The following is a 22,618-nucleotide window of genomic DNA, read 5'->3' as shown; positions in this document are numbered from 1 at the left end:
AATTAAGATTTGGTGCATGCTTAAAAAGACGATTTATATCTTCAAGAATCCCTTTTGTGTTTAGATTAAATTCCTTGATAATAGCTGCCATAGAAGCATATAACTGATCTAACTATTCATTTACATTATTGTAAAATAGGTATTCTCTAAGGAATGTTAAACAACATGTGACTATCAATTAGATTTTCCCCTATGTTGCTTAATACAGGTTTGACTATACATCTAAGATGGCACTTGCAGCATTTGAATAGTGTCGCAGAGTGATATCTTCATGCAAGCACCTACTATGACAAGGGACCTCAGTTTATAGTTTCACCCGAAGAATAGATTTCCACATTTAACATTGGATTTGAACCTGTTATGGATCAACTCTTTACTCCCTGACCCTAGAGCAAATGTTCTAACCACTGTGCCATTCTTATCAAAATACAAATCAATTTAATCTACATTTACTATGAATATTAGTCTCATATGATGATACCACTGTGAGATATTCCATAAATGTGTATGTTTTTGCAAACATATTTCTGAAAATTAGTGGGAAGGGATAAAAAAAAATTATCAATTCATTATCAAAAACAATGCTGAAAATTGCTTTTTAAACAAGGAGTGTTAAAATGCTTTTTTAAATGAAAAAAATGATGGTAGCATTTCACACAGAGTCACTGAATGAAGGTAAAATGTTCAAAAAATTGGTAGGAAATTGACTTTACACATGACAGGAGGTCAGTAAATACAGGAGTTGGGTAGGACAGGTTTGACTGTACTTATTTGGTGTTGAACTACACTTTGATACAATGCATATGATCAGGAAGAAGGAACAAATCTTTTCTATAGATTGTAATTCAAGTGAAAGTTAAGATGTGAAGGTGAATTCATTTAATTTAATGGGGGAATCTGCTTTCAGAATTTGGAGGGATTAAAAACACAACAAAGAATTATAAATATACAACATATTTAATTTTTGCAATAATACAGTTGGGGAAAAGGAGGGTATTTTTCTGCAAGTTGAGTAGAAAAAAGATTAGGGAGAGTCAACCGGGAGAAAGAAAGTACTCAGAATAGAAATAATCAGGATGGGGCTATTTACAGTAATATGGAAAAATCATATTGGACCAGAATGCTAATGGATTTAGATCCAGTAAGGCATGAAGTCGTGTGGGAGTTCCAACTGAACTTGTAGTAAAAAAAAATCAAGAATATGAAAATCCTGTGTGGAATTAGTTGCAATTTGCCGTGAACATTCAAATTCTATATTTGAATCATAAATTGAAACAGAAAAATAAGTCTTGTATGAAAGATATAAGTTGAATCAGTAATCAGTTATAAATTTGGAATTTTAGTAATTGGTCTTGCATACATTTATGGGATTTTTGGATGAATCAGTAAAAAATATTACAGATGTGGGATTTTGGTTAGATCAGTCACATTGAAGTCATCCATTGGGAATTTGGTTGAATCATTTTCAATTGTGAATCATATGGGATTTCTTCAACAACAACAGCAACAACAAAATTTCAATCTAGGTCTTTTCTATGACATTTTCAATTAAGTATTGAATTCATATTTTGGGATGTCTTCGGTCCTATTTCCTTCATGTTTAATGTGAATTTAGCGCCCGTCGGTTTTGGTGTGCTTAATAAACGTAATAGCCGTCCGTGACGTTGGAAAGCCGTTTGTGACGTTGGAAAATTAAATAACGCAAATAAACATTGCGAGGAAATAAAATGACAAATTAGTTTTTAATGCACATTTGCTGTATTTTATATTAATTTTAAAAGGGTAGTTTTTTTTTAAATGAAATTGAGTCAAAACAATATACATTTTTGTATTCCTAAATATTGAATATGCATGTAGTTCCTACTGTGTATTCTACCGTGCTGTGACAAGGTTTCATGTGTGTTATGGAAATTTGAACGTCGTGGATTTCTAATGGATTTCATAAAGAAAATTACACTGAATGTAAATATTATCTTTTAAACAACCATTTCAAAGTTATGAATCTCAAGAGACTTATATTCTGATGTGGAAGAATATGAGGTCTGTGACACAGTTTCATTGAAGTTGAGCAACTCCATCAGCTTCAAAACTTAAAACATTATGCTTTCTTATTCCTGAGACATTTTGAGCAATGTATGCAAACCTTCACAATTTTCCAACTAGACATTTACTCAGTACTTCAAAGTTAAGTAGAATTAGAGCCCAGGACTACTTTCTTTTTGTCGTTAATGCTAAGAGATTTAGATTAAAGTTTAATTACCGTATGACGTGTGACATGCACAGAGTGTAACAGTGATGGTGAATTGGATTCTACAACCGTGTGTTACTCAACCATTTTATTAATCTGAAATTGCTTGATGTGCTGAAATATGAACTTTTTTAAATACAGTAGGAATATTGCAACTTTGAAAGCAATTTAAGAAACAATCTTGCTGTGCAAGGAGAGATAACTCAAATTAAATTTCTATTAAAAGTTCAAGACAACTCTACCCTATCCAGTGATACTATAAAACTTTTTAAAAAGATATGTCACTGTAATATATGTTGATGCAGTTGATTCATTTTAATTATTTCAAATTAGAAATATTTATAGGACCACCTCATTTATTATGATTATTTCTTTATTATTTATTTTAACTTAGATGTACATGTATTAATTTCCATCTGTGTCCTATAAAATGCAGCTTTAAATTCAAGAATTTTTGATTGTATTTGCTTTTGTTTTGTACTCAAAAACTAAAAACTAACTAACCAGCCAAAGAAACAATCACTAAATAATAAGAAGAAATCAATATTTAATGCATTGGAATTAGGTGACATGTTATTTATATACCCCCCCCCCCCCCCCAAAAAAAAAAAATCGTGTCTCCTAGCTTTTATATACAGTATTATTTCTTACAGACATGCATATAAATTAACCTATATTTAACTTGTCAACAAATTTCGGAGAAGAAAATTTTGGCTCTGAAACTCGCAAGAGGATAAATTAGAACCAACCCCTTCCCAATGAATGTGTGTATTGCAATGAATATGTAATCTTTTTTATTTGTGTTGCTTTGTTCTGCTTTAGGGAATTAAAATCCTAGTATCATTAGGTCAGCAAAAATAATACATGTATGAAGAAAAAAAATATAGTAGCTGTTGTCATTAACAAGTATTTTTGCTTATAAATATCTATAAAAAGAAAATTGAGTTATTCCCCTTTTCAGCCATATTCAGAATGAAAAAAGTTTCTAATGGCTACACAATGAATTTCTTATTATAGCAATATGTTATCAATAATTTTACATGTAAAACAAGTTTTGAGTAATCTTGGTTAACCATTATTATTTAAAGTTTGTTTAGTACCAAATGATGTGTGTCAGTTTCATATAAAGTAAATTTCTCATGTACACATGTAAGCATCATTTTTAACAAGAAACAGGAATATGTAAGTATTCCTCATATACATTTTAATAATTCTGAAAAGAGAAACTGAGGATCTTTTTTTTTTTTTTTTTTTTTTTTGGCTTATATAATTATTATTTTGTAATTGCCATAAAATAATGTGTTAGTTTTTACTTAATATAGTTCCAAACTTATACACTTTGATTGATTAATCAACATGACATGAGTCATGCACAAATAAAACTATATTTGCACATTTCTGATACAGTGTATACAGTTATTACTAAAACTGTGTTGAAAATGGTTTAAATATCGTTATTTTAATAGTAGAAAGTTTTTTTTTTTAAAAATTGTTACCCAATACATGATTGAAGAATCACAAGTAAGAGTTATTGCCCTTTGCACAATCTTTTAAAGGATAAATGACATAATATATAGATAAATGAAAAATAAATCTAAAATTGTTCTTTTATAGACACATTATCCTTCTTATACCTTTAAAAAATCATTTCAACAAAATATCTTTTTTTGTTTGGGTATAATTTTTTTTAATAAAATGACATCACATGAAAGTTGAGATCAATGCATTGTTTGTTTGCTGTTAAATATGTCCCTTTTGAGAATTTTTCACCTTGTAAGACATGACCATATTCCAGTGGTAAAGGGCTTCAGCCTTATTTAGATGTAAAATTGGTACCCATGAACACTGAAGAGTAAGAGTTCAAATTCATGCAAATGCCTATCATATGACACAGGATCTTAGTTTTCATTATGGTATCCAAAGGACCCATGACTTTCACTACTAATGCTTGGTATTTAGTGAAGGAAAATTCACTACCTATATTAATTTATGTTTCTAACATTTAACACAGCACAAGGACTGGGAATTGAACAAGGACCCCCAAACACAAAGTGGCACCCTTCATTACATTAGGCTACTGTAACCAGTAAAATCTCCATACAAAGAGTATTACAGAAACTAAAATATGATTTTGTTATATATGTTGGAACAAAGTGAAAGTATTTTATCTTATTACAATTTCTAGATTGAATCTTACTAAATCACTGATCATTTGAGAAATAATGTGATTTTTAATTGACAGTTTAGTATTTGTCAGGAGTTATCTCTCTTTGCCCTTAACTCGAAAGAAAATCATCCATTCACATCTTTTGCTGTGTGTGAGCTGTCTTACTGATAAGTTATGATAGCCTTTTGTCACTTTATTTCCAATAATTTAATTAAATATGGGCAGGGCTCCTGCCAGTTCAGTCGAAACAGGTAATTTTTTAAAATTTGGTCGCTAAAGGCCCGAGAATATAGTTATTACTTGGTTGAGGTATGAAAGCAAATAAATGGATGATAATCGAAGTGTCAGGCTTATTTATTGGTCACATGTGTTAAAAATCTGATAACATCTCGCTGTGCTGGGCTAAGATGCCTCTTATCAAAAATGATATGTAACAAAAGCTTGAAAAGAAATGAATACCCACATACCTGAGTTCTCTTTTGTGGAGAACATCATAAATCAAAAGGTGTGCATTACTCATCAGGGTCTTTTTCAACTGGTTCATAAAAAATCTCAGTGGGTATATTGCTTGCTCTCAAATACCCTCAAAATAAGTGGTACTACATGAGAAAAACTAATAATCTGTCTTATGATTCATGTTAAACTTTTTTTCTCGATTTTGTCCATTGAATTACTTGGTGAATGATGTGTGGTATTTTTTCAGTGAAACAAGTTTGTAGACCTAGTTTATGTTGTTTTGATTTGATAGAAAAAAAATTCAAGTACATATAGATTAATTTGATTTGTTTTTGCCACTTTGTTATAACCCAATAATTGGAGAAAAAAACATGAAACCAGTATTTCATTATATGCTACTTAGTGTTTATAGTTCGTTAATTTCATTCATTGACCTTTGTTCTGATGTGGAGAGAAATCTGATTGGACGTAAACAGATGTAACTTCTGGGAAGTTGTAAAAGTCGGAGGTAGAGGATTGAACCTTAATTTGAGGATAATTCTCTCTCGTTAATTTCTACCTATTAAATGTCTTGCATATTAAACCACAGTTATTAATTATGGCATTATTCATGTTGTCAGATAAACAAATTTGACTTTAAAATTTCTCTTTAATGAATTCGTGGCTGAATTTTCAGTCCTCTTTGATCACAGCCTTGCACTCTTCAGTCTGTGTGAATTCTTTACTGAAGCATTTATATGTTTTTGTTAAAACTATATCTTTGTCCTTTGAAGCTTAAATTTGCTGTGAAATGAGTTTTTGTATATTTTCTCGGTTAACATTACATTATTGTAGAGCTCTACCTCATTAATTTAGCAGCAGTGGCCTAAACAATTTGACAGATTTAGTTATGTAATATTTAACCATTTTGGCAAGTAAAATAATTTTGGAGGTACTTTTCATTTTTTTTTTTTTCATTATATGAATCAAAACTATAGACACAGCAAGTATTCAGATTTTATATTGTATATTTGTCTATTAAAAACAGATGCAAAAAGGCATGATCGCGAAAATTAATCGTCGCGAACTAGTTTATCCCTGGTAAATTGCGAAATAAAGTCGTCGCGAATAAAAGTTGGTTTAACTTTTAAAAAAATCAAACCAACCCCCCACCCCCCCACCCCCACCCCCCGCCCAAAAAAAAAAAGCAACAACAAACTAACGTAGATATGTCATGGAATTTTTTGTTTACAGAAACTTTAGGACATTTGCACTGTTAAAATTTGTTTGTTAGTTCAGGTATAGAAAAGTCATTTTTCCATTCTTTTTTATTTTGACCACAACCAACAACATTGATTTATCATAATTTCTCAAGAGTGCATGTCATGCTTGTGGTTGGAGGTCAAAACACATGGTGGCTCAAAAGGTGTATGTTTAAAGCTTGTCGGAGCAGGCCCATTCCATTGCACCTGTTCAGGGGTTCAGGTAGAGAACTAAGAAAAACAAAACCATGACCAGCAACTGAATGATACAGCCTCATCATCTTTCCAGATTTGGGCTTTGATATATGAAAAAAGTTATATTTAATACAGGAAACTAAAAAACCACGAATTGAATCATTTTTGTAAATCATTTGAAGAAAGTTTCACTTCACATTTAAATGCTGATTAATGGGTTGCAGATCATGTTTTCTGTTGACCCTCGACTCAGCAACTGTTATGTCAGGAACTGAAATAACCTTTAATGTAATTAAATGATTTTAGAATGCTGTTTTTATATGAGGAGATTTGCAATTCATTTTGGTAGTTATAATTATTCTATAGATATAAATTAAGGTTATTAAGTTTAGAAACATGATGGATTGTTTCCTTTGATTTGATTATTTGGTGAAAGTTTCCAGTTCATAAACAAAATAGTAAAAAAAAAAAATTTAAAAAAAGAGTAAATTGAAAAAAGGTAAATATTTTATTATTTGTATTTTCATACAGACAGCTTATAGATTTTGGGATGTTTTTAATCTATTCATTAAAAATTTGGACTCAAATGCTTTTTGTAGGTTAAATTTTTTATAGTGTTTCAAATGATGTGAAAGTCGAATTTTCTCATCAAAATTGCATTTCTGTGATTGAATGGAAAGAACTTGCATAAAACTCAAATCACATCATGAAAAACTATCTTTGAAAAGGGTGGTGACGTAAGGTTTGAGATTCCATTTGTATTATCTGTGGCCAATCTCATAAGAATTTTCTGCTCGGCACCGTTTTGTATGTGTTCCTCCCTTGGCTTTTCTAACAGGTAGTCAAAGTATGGGGAACATCAAATCACACATGCTCCATCAAGTGACGCAAGTTTCAGCGAGCAATCGGTCACATTTGATTTACACATTCCGCCACCATTTTGACTTTTCATGATGCTGAAGAATGTCGTGTATGTAGGGGAAATCTATCATCTCTTACTTCTGATGTACATGTGTCAATGCAATGTAAGCTCTCCCTGTCTGTGAAAAGAAAAGGAGTTCTTCCCCCCTCTCTCTCTTTCTTCTCCAAGGTGTCCAGAACACTATAGTCATCCTGAATAAAAATAGACAGTCTGGGCAATAAGAAAGTAATTGAAGTAAATTGTTCCTGTCCATTAACTTGGTGTTCCTTGATCATATACACTGTAGAGTGTACAGCTCTGAGTGAGATGATACACTGTGACTAAGTGAGAAACCATCTCCACTATGTCTACAGGTATATGAACACACTAACGAAGCATTCCCCAATCTGTCATTATTTACCTACAAATTGTAACATCAGTATGTCACCTAGACTTAGCTTGTTCAAGTCTTGCACACCATACATCTGATTGTATAATCCCTGAAATATTTATTTTTTTCAGTCACTGCTCGAGTATTTTGATGTGTACTGAAAATATAAAGAAGATCAGATGAAGAGATGCCTCATATACAGTTTACCCATCAACCAGAGATACACCTGAGAAAGAGACCAAGGTTGTGGACTTGTCATCATAAAGTGGTAAGTAATTACTTTCGTAAATAATCTTGTTTGACTGTGGTTTCTTCCCTGCCACATGGATAGAACTTCTATTTGCTGGATTGGGTAAGAGTGTATAGTGCAGTATGCAGAAAAGCAGAAAATGTGCTCTGTTTTTTTGTATGCAATGTTCAAACTTTTTTTCTGAGGATAGAACTAGGGTAAAAAATCAGCTTGTGCATTGACTGATTTTTGGATTGCAGTTTACTCAAATAATTGAGAATTTGCAGAAGTGTGCTCAAGTTTTCTGAGCCTTTATTCCATACCTTTTGATAACTCATCAAAGAATGGTAGTAAAAAAGTCTGCCACAATAATTATGACAAAAAGATCGAAGACATCCCTCAAATATTCAACTTGTTACAAACAAGTACATAATGTAATTTTAGATGAGTTAATATGGGCGGCCCCACTCCATTGTTGGGTGTCCTGACTTTTGGTGGCGGAAGATCTTCAGACGGGTCTAACTCAATGCCACTTACGGCTTCAATTGGACCACATTTCTTCCCGCTGGAGACATCATGTCGTATCAAATTTGTGCAATTGAATAAAAGCTGCAAATTGTATGTTGACTGTCTGTTTAAGTAACATTTAGCACAAACTTGGTTATTAATAATCATTATCTCTCAACAAGATCGTCAAATAAAAGGTAATATTCGAATCAATATTTGCATCGAGAGGAACTCTACCCAGGACTTGTGAAGTGTTGATAATGCTTTTGTCTGAAGAGTCCCAGCAAATATGGCATGCTTTTGTATCGATGCTTTCACCCTTCCCCAATCAAAAAATAAAGAAAAAGATAATTTTTGATGAAAATACCTTCAAAATACTCTTTTTCAGAGGGTTTGTAATTGGCTTTAAACTGGGTATGAAGTAGGTCACACATAAGAGATAACATTAAATAAAGAAGAGGTTCCTTTCAGATGATATATTGGACATGAAAGATTTATGAGAAGCAAAACACCGCCTCATAATCACCAGTAATACTACATTTAAGCGGGATATTTACACCCCTTTATAGTGTGTTTGTCATTCCGGAGACGGAGTCCCGTAACATAGGTCAAGAGGTATTCACACGTGCAGCAATCAAAGCGCGCAAGCTGGAAAAAGGCATGAAAACTCGCAGATTACAATCCATATAGCTTACATCTATTTGTGAAAACTGATGTTCTCCGTCATCCAGGGAATTTACTTTGTATGCATAGATTACATGATTTTCATTTAGAAGTCCAATTATACGTTAAACGGAAATTTTGTCGTAATTCCTTATTTTGTATTATTTGCACAGAGAAATGTAAATCGCATATTTTAACTCTGGGCAAACCAATTTGACGAAACATTACATTTGTGTACAGACAAACACGGCTCGTGGGGGTTTAAAGAATCGGAGAAAAACCTGTGATGTAAATTGAGTCTAATTTTGTAGTTTGCACCTGAGTTGCACAGTCTAGAAAGGTGAAAAATATAAAAATCTTGGGCCTAAGCTAGTCGCCAAAACATCAACATCAAGTTTTTCCAATTTTGAAATTAAGGAAGTCAAACCACAGCTTTTGCATGATTTAGAATATTAGAATAATTATACTAGCAGACCTTACAAATACGTTTTTGTATTTCCAAAGTTATTATGCCATGAATTAAAAGATTTTACAAAGAATGTTTTGTCTTAAGTGTTACATTGAAAGGTTACCATGTTTAGGCTAAACAGGCATGTCTCTTTCATTCACACAAATAGGTGACATGTGTTAAAGTGTTGGCCCTCATAAATATTAGATATTTCTTAGCTTAGACAAGTTCAAGTTGATCTAGGTACAAAATTTCCATCTGTTTAAATGATATGTTGACCTTCTTAAAAGTAAACACTGCATGTTTTTAAAGCAAATTATCAAGGAGTAAGATAATTAAAAAAAAAAGAAATGTATGATACAATTTCAATTATACTTTTAGCTAAGCTAATTTTAATTTCATTTCTCGAATAGGTTGCATGTATATATTTCATTATATTTCATTTCAATTGATGAAGAGGTATAGATTTTTAAGGCTTGGCTTAAGAAGTTACAAATAGAGGAAAAAAATATATAACCTAAGTGTGCCCCACCCTTTTAATTCATTTTGGTTGCCTGTATAGACATTTGCGTGTATTAGGGGGGAAAAATAAAGGTAACACATAATTCAGCTTATCGGCAATGAGTTCTGTCATGCCTCTTGTTTCTCTATCTCTGTTTTGGCCACTTGTTGATTTTTGACTTAAAAAAGGGATGAAAGTGATTCTCCAGTGGAAATTGTTTCTTTTGTGTCAGGGAAAATATATTGATATTATTTGCAAAAAGATTTCTCTCAAAAATCTTCTGGCTTCAAAAATATTGTCAGTTGTAAAACTGACGGTTTAACCCTTTGCTCCATGTAATACCTGTTGGCGGGGCCAATTTCGCGTACCTGTTAAACTAAACAAGCCAGTAGCAGGCCAAATCAGGAAATACCACCAATTATTGATTTAAATGTAAATCTCCTCAATTCAAACTCTATGTTCCACTTAATCTCCAGTATTGGATATGCTTCCCGGGATGAAAACATCTTATTCCTGTGTCAAACATTCACGTACCTACTGCTGATAGGTAATTGCTGACAGAGAGGTTTTTTTTTAAACACTCTTTTCAAGTGATACCCCATTATGATAGCCAGAGTAAATTGTAAAGATATATTTAATCTGTTCCTATCTAGTTTATACCAAGGGATCTACCCAGTGTCAGGAAACTTGCAGTCTTGCCCACAGAGAAAAAAAGTTTTTGACCTACTTTCTTTTATTTAAATGCAATAAAATACTTCTCTGAGATTCTCAAGGTTCTCCAAAACGAATCCGTATTTTTTGCTATTGATTTTAATTGCAGATAAGGATTTTAAGGAAAAATACAGTAATTGCAATGACATTTGATGTAGCCATTTCAATATCAGATTCATCTATCGGATTTCCTTTTCAAAAGGTATTAAATAAATGTAATTCGGGAGATCGTCAAAGATATCATAGACAAACTCCTTCCTTTTGAAGTTCTTCTCAAACATTTATCAGTCAATTTTTCTAAAGAGAGGTGTAAAAGTAAGAAAAAAAGAAAGATCCAGCGATTGGAATCGGACATGCTTGTTTGCTTGCTAAATGTTGTGCCTCTCCGTTGGATGACCAAATTATTGGGTACTTTGTGTGAAGTAATGACAGTGTCGGGAGAACTTGCTTTTCCAGCTGATTTGATAGATAGTTATGCACCTAATGACTGCATGCTCCTCAGAAAAAAGAAACGGATAGTAAATGAAGCGGGACTGTGCATTAATCTCCAGGCTATTGAACTCGGGAGCTCTTCCTTATTTAGATTTTAAACTAATTAATTGGTATATCTTGTAAACAGTTTACGACATCAAGCGGGGGCTTTACAAGGATGTATGCCCATTGAGGTGGGACCATATAATTAAAGCATTTACTCCAAGTTTAGACAGAATGAATAAATTTTCACAAAAAAAAACCTGCTTTATTGTTTATTTAATGACCTCCTCTAGATAGGGAAGAGACGGGATCAGACCAAGATTTGGCTGCCTGATAAGGAGAGTTAATTGTTTGCTTCTAAAAGGAATAATCCAGGAGTTTCATTCAGCTAGGCAGGCTGTTGTACCCGCCAGCTGGATCAACAGCAGTAAGAGGTTGTCTTCTGGAACAGTATGGGTCCATGTACTACAAATTAATTTGCTCTACATTGCCGCAACAGACTAGTTAAATGGGTCATTGAGTGCTCTGATGAGCAGTTTAGACATGATGCACTTTTTACTAATATTACTTCTTCGGTCAGTTTTTCATGCACAGAAAGTTCACAGTATTGCAACAACTTCTCGCAAGACCTATCTTTTGCCACCAAGTTGTACAGAATGATGAAATACTGACATTAAAATAATAACTTGCCAACTTTAGGCTTGCTATGACCTGTGCTCATAGTAATTACCCTGGAAGATGGACATCAGACTTTTATGAGACCACATAAATAAAATTATATAGCCACCTAATGAAAATAACCAAATCTTTGGTTGTCAATAGATTAACTTGATTTTCTGAAAATGAAGGAAAAAAATGTTTAAAGCCAAAAAGGGAAAGGATTAATATTCTTGTTCTTGATTTACCCTATTGGTGATAAAGCTTATTTTTTAAATAAGTTATGCTTATCATTATCAAAATGAACTGTTTATGCAAATTTGTGAGTAATTGAATCATCCATCAACATCTTGTCACTGTTTTTTAAGTGTCAAGTATATAATCCATAATCCAAACAAAAAACTTCATATGAAAAGGGAAACCTGATGGAATGAAATATATTTTGCTTAAAGTTGGTGTATGTATGAAGATTTGTACATTGTCAGATCTTACAAATAGGGTATATACCACTACCAATTCTAACTTAACAGGTCTATAGGTGGTTCATTACACCTCATAAATATATGGTTGAATGTCCTTGCAAATACTATCATAAATATTCAAATTTTGTTGTTGTTCTATATGTTAATGTATTGGTTACTGTATAATTAAGTACAATTTGCGGTTTTCACTTGCAACCATTGATAAATTTGGGATGAGGAGACAATAGTTGGTGTGTAAATTCACAAAAGATTATTTTAGACCTGTATAAATGCCATCCATGCTCTGAATTCAAAATAACTTTTGTTGTGTTTTTGTTCTGTCTTATTTTTACACATGGTAACTTGCACTGGTGTCTTCATTTTCAACACGTACTAAATTTGGGGTCATTGGTGTCTTTCTAAACTCTCTTTGAAGAAAACTACAAAAAGGGCAAAGGAGAACACGAGTCCTGCACTTGTTTGTTTCGCTTTCACAAACATACAACAACGAGACAAATTTCATTATAAATAAAAAATTCTGCCAAGGAAGGCAAGGATATTGTATGGGTCTAAAAGAGAATTTGAAGGAGTAAAGTTTCCCAGATTCTGAAATTTCACTTTTCCAAAGATTTGAAGTTGATTGCCATGGATGTTAACTTTTACAACACAATGCTTTGGAAATTATTATCAGATTAGAAGTGCTAATGTATATGTGGTGGGCATCTGACATGCACGTAAATGGCCTCCGGAATTTAAACAACTTCTTATATCTTGTGGCAGATCTATTTCAATTTTCTTTCCTTTTCAAAGTTTGGGTCAGCTTTTAGCAACAGCACTTGGCTTTGGGGTCAACAGAAACAATTCATTGAATTCAATATTGGGGAAGTATTACAAATGTTTGTGAGTGGGGGTTAAATGATTTGTCACCTCTTATCAGAGCATGTATTATTTACATCTAATTCAGTTACAACAAATTGGTGAACATAAACATTGATGACAATCACACGCATTCCTTCAGATATTGTCCCCAGCCAAAGGTCTCCCCATATTGGGTTCCCCCCACTGGAAGTTGCCATCTTTTGTTGCTGGTTGAGGACAAAACTATAATGGTTGTTCAGACATGACCAGTTACTATAGCAAAGACACTAAAAACACAAGTTTGGGCTTTCCAAGTTGAGGGGTTGAAACTTGGTGGGAAAAATCATACTTTCAGATTGAACATTTTCCCAGTGAAAAACCTGCTGAAGCTTGTCCACTCATGAAGACAAAGTGGTTAATATGTATTAATATCAGATATAAGATTACCCAGCGATTGGTTCTGAATCAGGCAAGATGAAGTCATAGTTTGCATTTCACTGAAATAAAAACAAGTAGTAAAAAAAAATTGTACCAGCCCACTCTTGATTGATTGTTATCAATTAGTTTACCAAGATCTTTGTTTAAGATTTTCGCTAAAATTTTAAGTGCTTTTCAATCAATGATCGAGTTTTGCGGAACACAATATATGCAACTCTATATGTCTGGCCAAAAAATTTGACACATTAATCCTGATTTGCAATCAGGAAAACCTGTCAAAGTTCACTTCTACTTTTAGAATTTCTTTTTTTCATCCAAAATCATTATTCTGATAAGATTAATTTGTTTAAGCTTGATTTTTGATAATTGGCATACATGCACACACTATGTTTTTCGGAGATTTGTTCTTGTGATTAATTACGGTTGCCATACTCACTAATAAGTATAACACGGTACTTTCCCATGGTGTCTTGTGTAATCAAGCGATTGCGTACTTTGGGGATATGAAGTCTAAAACTATTGGGATGAAAACCTACTTTAGATCTAGGGTCCACTTCATAGAAACAGACATTAATGTTAGAGTCGAATGTCTTGCTGATCCTTCTCGGTGTGAACTTTGTTTGAATAGGATAAAAGAGTTGGTACGTTTTATATTCTGTGTATTCAAATAGAGTTAGCAAACTTGATTGATTGAACACCTCATGAAAAGCACAGATGTATTTTTTTTTTATTTTTTCTTCTTCTTTTTTTTGAGACTGTCAGACAATTTTTTTTCTGTACGGTAATGAATATTTCTCAGACAATTTTTTTTTATTAATATATGATTTTCATTTTTTCATGAAAAAAAAATATCAGTGGAACAAATATGCCATATTAAAAATTTTAGTTCTCTCTTGTATGGCCAGATTTTAATTAATCCCCAAATCTTGATGAATTACTTATTGTTCTATTTTGAACTTTAATCCAGAGGGGCTTTTTTATGATCCATACTCATGTGATAAAAAAAGAATGTCACCTTGGCAGCTAGATTGAATTTATTAGGCAATTTTAATCATTTTAATGATATTGCTGTCATGGGGCCTGGAGTAATTTTTTTCATGCAAAATATATTTGCACTTCATTTTGAAATGAGGTGCCACAAAACTTGCAATTTTTTTTGTATTCAGAAAAAAATAAATATAAAGATTTATTTATCAGTTTTTCATTCAAACATCTGATTAAAGAAAATTAAGGGAAAAACACACATTTATTATTTTGGCATATGAACTAAAAATTAAATCATAAGAGATTTTCAATGTGCATTTGTAATAGATTGTTAAACTCTGCTGGATCTGCTTCTTGACAATTTCTTCAAGTTGCAAGAAAGAAAAGAAACCCAAAAGTTCAGTCAACTCCATGATCCCTAATTAGATACAGAGATGCATAATTTTAAAAGAAATAGCAATAAATCTTTATACAGGATTTTGCCCTCAATCAAGTGATAAATGTTCAGAATGTATAATATATCAAAACAAACATGTCAAGAAAATTTTTTGATTGACCTTAAAATTTTTATCAAAAAATGGAAAACTTTTATATTTGCCCTAATTCTACTTATTTTGACTGTGCTGACCTTGTTAGATGAATTCATTATCCAAAATGTTCCAAGTGAAGATAAGTTGGGTTTTGACACATTTATTTTCACTAGGAGAACATTGATCTATTTGGTTAAATACCAGGTACATTTATTTATTTTCTGTCTAATGTCCATAATTTTCTCAAAATTAGCAAACTTGTCATGATTACATGATTTATTAGAAATATTTTTATCTTTTAAGATTATTGCTAAGCATACTTGTAAATTTATGAATGATGTAGTACATTTCATTCATACAGTCTAATTTCATAATTGCATGTTTCTTATCACAGATCTAAATGAGGTTAAAAAATCATATTTCCTCAGAAACGGCCGTAATACCCGGTGACAATATGCACAATTGCAAATCCTGCAAAAAATGAGCGGAAATATGAAATGTAACCGAGCGAGTTCACATGATCAAAGATAACCTGTGAAGATAGAAGGTGTATATAGGAGGTGTGTTCTATTCTACTCAAAGTTGATATCCAACATCCAATTCTCTCTGTGTCTCACCACTCCCCATTTTCCCATGATATGAAAACTTTCATTGATGATATCGTTTACTTTGCACGACCCAGAGCTGAATAAGATATCAGGGGAGGGTGATCTTGTAGTTTCTTCATCCTGACTTTCGTGAATAAAAAAGATGAATGAATGGATAAATTGCAGAAAAGTGCTGCTTAACTTTTCTGATGCACTCTTTGCCATATTTGGGAATATTAGCTTTGGGCAATGATTTGCAAATGCAGTGTTATTTCCATGCAGTCAAAGACAGCAAATGGTTTGAAAAGTATTTGATCAATTCATTAAACCAGGTTGCATAAACAGTATAGGATAGCTCCTAGCTTTGATGTTTTTTTTTTTTATTTTTATGCAATAGATTGCAAGCAAAAATGTGTATATTTACATGATGCAAAGCAAAACTTTTTAAAATGCACCTCAAAAATGCAAAAGTAAGTTTAAAAAAAAAATTTTTTTAAAAAAAATGAAACCCACTAATTGCATGTTTTCTGTTGGAGCGTGCTTGTGACTGGGATGAGGTTCCACTTTGATAGCTGCTCACTAGACGGTCTGGGAGTACCATATCATAATTCCCATTGTCAGGCTCTCGTCATGCAATATGCTGTGCAGTGGGCAAATAAATCATAAATTAAAAAATTCATAAACGGTGCATGCAGACAATATTGAGTAGCCAGCGTCTTCACAAATGGTCGCTTTCTTACAATACGATGTTAACTTGGGACAGACACATCGCATATAGAGTGACTTCTTCTTTCAGTGTTTGATCGACAGATTTTGCAGATACATTGTACCTATCTTAGAGAATATACCTCAACAGGAAATGGTTGATAAAAAGAAAATGTTGAAATATATTCCTGGTTATGGATACTTGCAACTTGACTGCCATAATAAGCCACTATTTAGGCTGTAAATTAAATGATAGCTTGCCAGCCAATTATGAAATCCTTGACACGGTTTGACCCAGACACCTAGAAAATTAAAAAGGCATTTCATAACCACAGTTTTTTGGAGGTGACCCAGGATATACCCCTGAAATTCTACCCCTGTATTCTGAAAACAATTACTGTAAAGGTTGACAGGGAAATATATGTGCATCTAATCTCTCTGATATGCATTATGATATAGTTTATGAAGAATGTAGTAAATAAGTTGAAAAACCTGATGGTATCAGATAAAGCCTCTACCAACTTCGTCCATTATTTGTATCATTTCAGGTGCACAGTGTTATTTTTCTAAGGGGACACAAGTTTCATGTTGCAAGAAAGGCAATAAGATGTGCACACACCTCATTTTGAAAATTTATTGCAATTTAAAAAGAGATGGATTTATGCAGTTTGAAGATGACTTTATTTCATTCCTTCCTTTATTTACCTACCCATCAATTTATCCCACAGTGTAAATTACATGACGTCTTTATTATTTGTCAGAGGTGTAAATAAGAATTACTCTTGGGGAAGATTTTTGGGGAAGATCTTTGCAAGGCATAGTTTGAAATGATGACTGAAAGATGCCGCACCAATATCTGTAGGCTTGCTAGATATGCAGCTTGTTATCTTTAAATCTTGTGTGTTTTTTGGGGCAATAAACTCTGTGTGTGGCAGTTTGGGTGTCTTTAAGTTTTTTCCCTAATGACAACAATTGGAAATGGACCACAGATTACTTTTGGTACTGAATTGTGCACAAGGTCAGCCCAGTAACCTCCCCAATATATTGTCGCGATCAAATCTTAGAGGCTGTGTCTTGATCTCTCTTTAGTCTTTGACCTGCAATCATTAATTTAGTTGTAAAAAATGGTTTATGCCCATTGAAAGCCATTGAGTTGTGTAAAAGTGTCTATTACTGATCGGAGAATAATTGCTTGCAAATGTTCAAAATGCAACAGAGAAAAAAAATTATCTTCTGGTTGGCGTGATTTGTTAAAAAAGTTTTGTATATTCAAGCTGAAAAAATAATCCAAATATTTATTTAGCATCTGATTTTAATATCATTTTCAAAAGAATTTTGAAATTAAAATTGGGAGGAACTTGTGAAAAGTAACAGGTTCACAGGCAGTGGAATTTTTGTCTCTCTGGAACAAACAAGGATTTGTTTTTTGGGAATCGCTTGCTGAACGAAGAGCTGCAGCAGTTTGAAAGTTGTCAAAGCCTGGAACATTTATGTATCTCCCTTATTCTTCATGCAATAAATGTTCTTTTGGCAAGCGATTACATCAGTGGCATATGCTCATTTTCCTCCATGATGTCATGTCATTTGACCAGTATCTTTCTCTGTGGTATTTTACAGACAAATTAAAGACTAAAGGAGTAAAGACATTCTGCAGGGAGAAGTCAAGATATTATTGGTTTTGGAGATTGATGTAACTTGAGCTTTTGGGTCACATATGCCATAAATCCTGGTAAAAATGAAAAGAGAAAATTATAGATTAGACATGAAATGATTTCATGGTGATTTTTCTTCCTTTGACAAATTAAATTCCATGAATTTCATTGAGCACATTCATCCGAACATTGCATGATGAAATACAATTTTGAGCATTTGAATTTTGTCCAACTTGATAAATGGATAGCATTAAATTTTTGAAAAAAGAAACAGTAAAATTTCACAGGTGGATGATCAGGAGGGCTTTTCTTATAGGCAGGGCAATTGCTTGTCAACATTTTTCAATATGTGGTTTCATTTAATAATATTTGGTTGACAGATAATGAGTTTTTTAACAAATCTATGGATCTATTAAAGAGGAGCTTGGCTACTTTTTCTGACTAGGTTTCTTTTCGAGAATGTGTATTTTTTTTTTACACTTCATGTAAAAAGGGTTCACTTTGGTCCCAACACTTTATAAGTGCACCTCCTTATTGGTGAACTAAACATATTACATAACAGGATTTTCTTGAAAAGCCCCAGTCAGGTTTGGTGCCGTGCAAGTTTGTAACTTTTTTAATTTCTGGAGACAAAATATTTGGAATACAAAAAATTCCATTCTGCACTTGTTTCTACACAAGTCAACTGAAATTTAGAAATTTTTATCCTCTGTTTACATTTGATAAGACTTTTAATGCAGTTGGATTTGCACGCTCTTCTCCAATTTGAATACTTTAGTAATTTTCTGTCTGAGGAAAACTAACACCAAAATCGATATTTTGGAAGTTGTTAAAATGAGCAACAACAGAGGTTGAAAAACATCTACATCTTACATGGTATATGAAGTACAAGTGTCTGCCATTATGAAATACAATATTGTTAACACCCTGTTCTCACAGTGTATGCATCCTCCTTTGTATGACAATAGCTTGTCCTCTTTCTGTGATCTTTACATTTTCTCAAAAGCAGGAAAAGAACACTAAAACTTCAGACCCTCTTTTGTAATTAGAAAAGCTTAACAAGTATAGAAGCCCTCATCTTATGGCAGAGCTGTAGAATTTATGGTGGACAGAGGAGAGAGACACATTGTGGATAGTGTTGTGGACTAATTCCAGACTAGCCCTGTATCTGGTGGGTTTATTGGAGAATAATTACTCGGAACTAATTTGGCATCCAATGAAACTGTCCTAAGTATTTCCTGACATAGTCAGCAGTAGATTTTTTATCAATGGCTTCAGAGATTGGTAAAGGAATCTTTGATGTGTCAATTTAAGACATGTAGACCTTGTGGGTGATGATTCTTTTTCATGACTGAAAGTTTTCAGTTGGTTACAACTAGTAATGCACCTGATATGTATTGAATTGCTATAGGAATTGAATTTGATACAAGGACTTGGTGACTTTTTTGTATTGAACAAATGGTAGTTTCAAACCAGCATGCTTATCACATGTTAATCTGGTTTCACTTTAAGCTAATATTTTTTAACGTATGATCAACAAGATCAATGATGATGGATTTTCTGGGATCAGGTCTAGTTAACAAATTATCCTAATATTGGATGGTGTCTAAATCAGATGGAACCTGCTAATTTGATATATTGTTCTCGATTAATGATTGATTTCTAATTATCTGAAACCACATCTACATACCAAATTTCATGAAACTGCATAAATTGAACACTATTATGTTCATCTTGTACTGTAATAAATATTGCCAAAATTTTCCTCCATTTTCATTGATTAAGATTTTTTTTCATTGATTGATTTCACAACTTGATGTAATTTTATTTTTTGCAGGTTGAGAGCTGTTATGTGATATGATTGACAGAGAAAATTAAGCTGTGAAGGTTTGTTAGTCATAACATGAGTTGACCATCACCCAGGTATAGTAGCCCCGAAGGTAAATGCATGTACATCTGACAAAAATCTTGATTAATTATCTACTCATCACATGTTAACAAAATGCCAATGTCTTTGACAGCTTAGGACATCTTCATTATTGGATAATGAGACACTTTTTAGCTGATGCACAATTTTAAAGGTTCCCTGTGATTTATTGTTTTAAATTTTTTTGAAAATTGCATTTTGAAAAGTGGAGTAAAATTAAATTTTAGATAGTATTGCGTCCTAGTTATACAACATAAGATTAAAAAAATGCCACATCCACTTTTTGAAACACTCCACCCACTTTCAGATGTTTAGGAAACAGTACTGAGAGTATTTATCTGGGTTTGCACTTTACCCCCCTAGTATGTCTATTGAGGGCTCAAGTGCACCCCCTTTAAAGGTCCAATTTAGGAATGTCAAAGCTTAAGTTTTCAACTCCATCTGTTCAAGCAGTTTCTTAAAGATTTTTTTTAAATCTCAAGGATTGCTTAAGATGATTTGTGGAAGCATGAGAAATTTCTTTAATTTTCTGAGAAAATATGAAATTGTGTGAGTTTGTTTCTGTCATAAAATTAAGGAAATGTTAAAATGGCACATATATATTTATCTTCAAAGTAACAGACAATACTAGAATCAAAAGAAAACACAAGTGCAGTGATGTTTCATTTAAGATATGTTTGGTTCAGCACGGAGGAAATTATTAATTACAAGTGTCTTTGTAATTATCTCGAAGAAGGTGTACAAAATTCCAAACCCAGGGTATAAAACCACTTAAAGATGACAGCATCACAGTAATTGAGACTTGTTTAGAAACAGTTACTTGAATATCTGTGTGCTTGAAGATTGTGTTTGAGCTATCAAGAAAAATCGAAAAATATATCTTTGACAGTTAATAGGTAGAAACTGAAAAGAAACTCTTGTGTTTGTCTCCTTCTTTCACTTGCAGCACTCTACATTTCTCGATGAAGTTAATAGCAGTGGCAGTAAATTGCTCTGACTTTTCTCTCAAAGATAGGGAACTCTAAAACAGGGAGGGAAAGATTAAAAAAACAACAACATTATCTCCACGCAAGATCAGCTGAGTTGTATCACAATGATAAAAAAAATCTGCACCACAAGTAGCGAGACATTTCCATTGTAAACTACTGATGCAATGTTAAGGTTTTAAAATGTCTTCTTCATTGATGGGGATAATATATATTAAATGAATCAAGTGTTTATAAAAATAGATCAATTTTCCGGCTGCTTAACCCAACTAGTTGAGCTAATACCAATAATCAAATGATTGGCATAATCTCATTGAAGGGGGGAGAGGTTTGGTGAAACAGATTTTCCATATGGACCATTGACTTGTGAAGGCATTGTATCCTGATTAAGGGGCTTTTTTTGGAGTGGAGGTTGAACTAGCAATCTCAATGAGACCCTTCCACCTAGGGGTTCTACCTAATTGGGTTCAGCAAGTTGGAAGCATTTTCATTTGTTATTCACAATGTTCCTTGGCAGGTCCAAAAGATTTTTTTATGAACATCACAACATTAATTTTTTGATGGGGTTGAATAAGGAGTTCTGAAGTGTGAAGCTGACTTTCATCCAAATTAAAATATTATTGATTCAGTTTTGTTGTTCTCAATGGGGGTTGGGAACTTTATGGTCAGTCTGAAGGACTGTACTAGGGCCCACTATAGGGGACCCGCCCATTTCCCGCCCCCTACAATTGAGACCCTCATAATCCAATATCTCTCACTTAATTGAGATAAACAATTTTAGGACCCCACAATGTCATTTCTTTTCACATTAAAGTGTAATTATAAGAACGATTAAAAAATCATAAAATGTTTTAATTCATGTAAATTAGATCTAAAATGTGGCGAAAAAATTATATACTGGTTTGGTTTGTCTGCAAATTTTACCTAATGTGGCAAATTAATGTTTCAAATTTATATAAAATTTAACGTCTACTGCAAAGAACTTTTTTATTGCAAAATTAAATGATATTTTCAAGAAGATTTTAGGTTTTACAAACCAAAAAATTCAAAGTACTGCTATCAGAAAAAAGAAGAAAAAAGCATGTGTCAATATAAATTCCTCTGAACCTAGTGTGTATAATTCAGTACAATTTCTACAATTTAGACTTTGATTAATTTGTTTGCAAGAATGGGGACATGGAAACACAGTCTATAAAATTGAGTCAGCTCTTGATGTATAGCATTTCATTTTTCATTTTAAAAAGAAGGGAGGTCAAATTAGCACAATGCATGTCATATTCCCCTCTTATGATTTACTGCTCCCTGCTCACCCTGTTAAAGGAATCGAGAGCTGTATCAGATGGTACCATTCAGTCATACATTTGTTTCCATGAATGCTTTACTAACCATAGACAGTCGTAAAACATAACATGAAGCCGGAATCAAATAGCAGGCATCTACCAACAAGTTTAGGCAAAGGCTTTGTATTTTACCCATTTTTTTTTCTCTATAGTATATTTAATTTGCCTGAGTTAAGTCAGTTTTTTCCTATCACATGATTTGGGAGGAGCACCATCATCATGTGAAATTGCTTCATCTCTAATGAATTATCACTGTTCAACTGTCATCTTTTTGTTTTTCCATTCAGTAGTGTATTGACATCAAAGAACTACACCTGTCACGTGACTGGTAGTCTATTATAAGATTCATATAAAATAGGT

General features: G+C 32.8%; 1 long non-coding RNA gene across 1 annotated transcript in view; it reads left to right on the top strand.

Annotated features, from left to right (window-relative positions):
- LOC134232738 (uncharacterized) overlaps positions 1-21,779 on the top strand; it is a 40,920-nt gene extending 19,141 nt beyond the window's left edge. The window contains exons 5-6 of the long non-coding RNA XR_009984840.1: positions 7,731-7,867; positions 19,843-21,779. This is a non-coding gene — a long non-coding RNA (uncharacterized LOC134232738). The remainder of the gene's footprint in view (positions 1-7,730; positions 7,868-19,842) is intronic.
- Positions 21,780-22,618: the final 839 nt, after the last annotated feature.

Source organism: Saccostrea cucullata, unplaced genomic scaffold (assembly GCF_032062105.1).
Source record: "Saccostrea cucullata isolate Sc308-1 unplaced genomic scaffold, CSIRO_AGI_Scuc_v1 ctg366, whole genome shotgun sequence".
In the NCBI taxonomy this organism is placed as follows: domain Eukaryota; kingdom Metazoa; phylum Mollusca; class Bivalvia; order Ostreida; family Ostreidae; genus Saccostrea; species Saccostrea cuccullata.
Note: the sequence above shows the minus strand (reverse complement) of the source record. Positions and strands in the feature narration are given on the sequence as shown.